This window comes from Rhincodon typus, unplaced genomic scaffold (genome assembly GCF_021869965.1).
Source record: "Rhincodon typus isolate 14 unplaced genomic scaffold, sRhiTyp1.1 hic_rhity00000458, whole genome shotgun sequence".
Lineage (NCBI taxonomy): Eukaryota > Metazoa > Chordata > Chondrichthyes > Orectolobiformes > Rhincodontidae > Rhincodon > Rhincodon typus.
Genome location: NW_025966096.1, coordinates 5921 through 9445, shown reverse-complemented (window position 1 = coordinate 9445; position 3525 = coordinate 5921). Strand labels below are relative to the sequence as shown.

The 3525-nt window shown below is 47.7% G+C and overlaps 1 long non-coding RNA gene across 1 annotated transcript in view; it reads right to left on the bottom strand.

Annotated features, from left to right (window-relative positions):
- Positions 1–2527: 2527 nt before the first annotated feature.
- Positions 2528–3525, bottom strand: part of LOC125488334 — a 5520-nt gene continuing 4522 nt past the window's right edge. Inside the window, exon 2 of the long non-coding RNA XR_007266279.1 lies at positions 2528–3029. This is a non-coding gene — a long non-coding RNA (uncharacterized LOC125488334). The remainder of the gene's footprint in view (positions 3030–3525) is intronic.

Genomic DNA, 3525 nt, shown 5'->3' with positions numbered 1-3525 from the left:
GGCCCGACCGACTCCCCCTCTCCTCATGAGGCAGTCCCTCCCTACCCAGGATCAGCGGAGTGAACCTTCCCTGGCCTGCCTCTGATGTTCCCTGGATAAGTGAACCAAATCCCAGTGTTCTGTAGTTTTCTCCATTTTAAATAACATTCAGCTCCTCTATTTTTCCCAGCAAAGAGCATAAGCTGACATTCCATTGCATCAGCTACGTTTTTACCCACTTATTTAAGCTGTCTGTATCCTTTTAGACTGTGTGTCGTCCTCGCCGCTTGTCCTCCCACCTGTTTCTTTCTCATCTGTAAACTTGGACACAGTATGTTCACTTGCCTCTTTCGAGTCATGAATGTATTGCATAAATAATTGTGGGCCCAGCGCTGATCCCTGTGGCACTCTACTAGTTACAGGTCGCTATCCTGAAAGCGTCCCCCTTATCATTGCCTTATATTTGTCAACCTTCTACCCATTGCTAATAAACTACCTCCACGGGCTCTTGTTTTATTAAGCAGCCTAATGCGTGGTACCTTCCCAAACACCACCTAATCCAAATATGTTACGTCTACTGCTCCTCCTCTATCTATCCTTCTGTAAAATAGACCCTTAACGTTGTCCCAATAACAGACGTTGAGCTGATGACCTGTAGTTACCGGTTTTATTTTGTCTCTTTTTCCCTGTGTTGAATAGACGTGATACATTGGCAGTTTTCCAATCCTCTGGGACTTTTCCAGAATCTAAGGATTTCTTACCAGTGTATCCAATATCCCTGTAGCTACTTCCTTGAATATTCTAGGGTGCCTTTTCTCTCTCTGGTTCCCCCCCACCTCTCTTTTTGCCCCGCTCGCACTCTCTTCGCGAGCCCTTTTTCTCTCGGCACTTCCCGCCTCTTTCTTCACACTCTTCCCTCTCCTACTCTGCCTGTCCGTCTGACGATGCTCTCTCCCGGTTTCCCAGGTGTCCTGTGTATCCTGGTTCGGCACGGGATGAGCATGAAACTGTTGCAGGAGGGACTGGAGAGGTTTGCACAGTCGCGGAATACCTGGAGCTGACTCCTGCTTGATCAGAAGCTGAGGGGGGGGCGGGAAGCAGAGACAATTGTTTATAGAATATTTATGAACCTGCACTGGGACCTGACTGACATGAGGGCTGCTTTGTTTAGTGTTGACGGACACGTGAACCCTTTTAAAACTGTGTCCTCCTCCTGTGTCCTTTCAAGAGCAAATTGCCCCTAGATTAAGACATTGTGGGGGAGAGAGAATGGCCCAAGGGGGTGGTGGGAGAGAATGGCACCAGAAAAAAAACCAAACATTTTGGGTTGAGATGACCGTTCAGGAGAATTTTTAACATTCTGATCTTTCCTGGAGAACCCTTCCCACCCAACAAACGACATTGCTTCATTCTGATGTTCGCTTTAATCTGTCCATCGCCTCAAGCTCAATGTGACCAGACAACTCTCTAGCCACTGCTAAAATCTGTGTGCAGTACTGGACTTACGGAAGGATGGTAATGTCTGGGAAGCTGTTCAAAGAGAGACCGACACCTGGAATGAGTGGTTGCCTTACGAGGTAAAGCTTGACCTGTATCCTCTGGGAGTTTAGAAGAGTCAGAGGAGACTGAATTGGAACAAATAAGATCCTGAGAGGAATTTGACCAGGTGGCTGTGGAGAGGAGGTCTCCTCTTGAATAGAATGAGCTTCCCATAGAATGTCTACAATGTGGAAGCAGGCTATTCAGCCTATTGAGTCTATACCAACCCTCTGGAACTAGGGGCCATAGTTTAAAAGAAAGATATTGGGGGGGGGTGTTGGTATTTAAGACAGAGGTGAGAAAACATTTGTTCTGAGAAGGTTCAGCGTCTTTGGTATTCCCTTCCTCAAAAAGCAGCAGATGTAGAATCTTTTAAAACATTTTTTTTAAGGTTGAGGTAATTCTTGAGCACTAAGGGCTACATGCCATGGGGAGGGTTAAGCAAGGTTAACTGGGAGCACAAAACGGTTCTCTCTGACGCTGGAGGGGTTTCTACCATTCGGTGGTTAGCACTGCTACCTCATGGCGTTCTGCTGTGCCATTCACTGAGATCTTGGCAGGCACGATCATTCTTAATCCCCTTCCTCTCTCTCAGCCTCAATGGTTCCTCAGAGAAGCAATTCCTCCCCATCAATGGGTGACCCCCTGACTCCAAGATGATACCCTAGACTCACCCACAAGGGGGAAACAAACTCTTCCCCATCACCCCTAAAGCTGGAGCTTCTCACATACAAGCTAATATAGTCCCTGTGGATGTGCATCTGTCACAATCTGTGTCTCTGTAAAACAGCAACTTCTGAAGCGGTGGAAGGCATTATTAAAGAAACCTTCTCAAGGAGCGTACATTATTGTGTCACCGTGTGGTGTGTTTTTACACAAATCTGTGTGTGCAGTGCCTGCGTGTTAGATGCGAGGGGGTGGTGGGTGTGTGCAGGTTGCGATATAACACAGTTATCCTGTGCACCGTTCATTTAACAGATCATGGTGCAGGCCGCAGCTGAGCGGTGAAGAATGAAAATTAATTTTTTTTTTATTAGTAATAAAAGACAACTGCAAAAGAACAGACAGACATATGAGGGAGGGAGGGCAGAGAGAGATTAGGGGAAAGCAGTGTCCCATCCCCAGAAGCAAACACCGGTCCTTGTTGGAAATGATAATCTAGGTGGTGTGTAAATTAAAACTAAATTCCAGATGCCGACGAAAACAAATGATTGGCGACGAGAGGGACAAGGAAGCTCGAGAGCGAGATGGCACTTTGCTGTACAAAAGAACGCAAACCCAATTTACAAGCTGTTTACAGTATATAAAATTTCACAACCCTCATTGTATAATATTTATAAAGTTACATATTTTACACCGTGCACAGGGCGGGGGGGGTCCCGCACGCTGAACAGCTCAGAGGCGATCCTGGCGCAGGGAATTCCAGAATGTTCCGCAGCTGAAGGCACTCCCCTCGGCCATGTGCGTGATGCCAGCCCCGTGGGGCACGCTCCTTGGTTCGCTCACTGTCTCTGAGACACGGCAGAGAGGGAGAGAACATACAGCGGTTAAAGTTCGCTTTGGACGACCAGGCAGGACGTTAGCAGTAACTACAGAATGGGTTGCTACGCTGCCCCGGGACGCATGTTCCGATACACACCAAATGCCAGGCTCTTAGCACACTTGCCCCCACTCTCTCCTGCCACTGGTTTCCAATTTCCAACCTGCTCTCACCTTCACCTGGGACATCTTACTCCTAACTGCACTTAGAGTTGCACAGAACGGAAACAGATCCTTTGGTCCAATGCGTCCACGCTGACCAAATTTTTGAGACTAAACCAGTCCCACCTGCCTACATTTGGCCCACATCCCTCCAAACCTGTCCAAATGTCTTTTAAATGTTGTAACTGTACCAGCCTCCACCACTTCCTCTGGCAGCTTGTTCCGTCCACGCACCACCCTCTGTGTGAAAAAGTTACCCCTCAGGTCCCTTTTAAATCTTTCCCCTCTCACCTTAAACCTATGCCC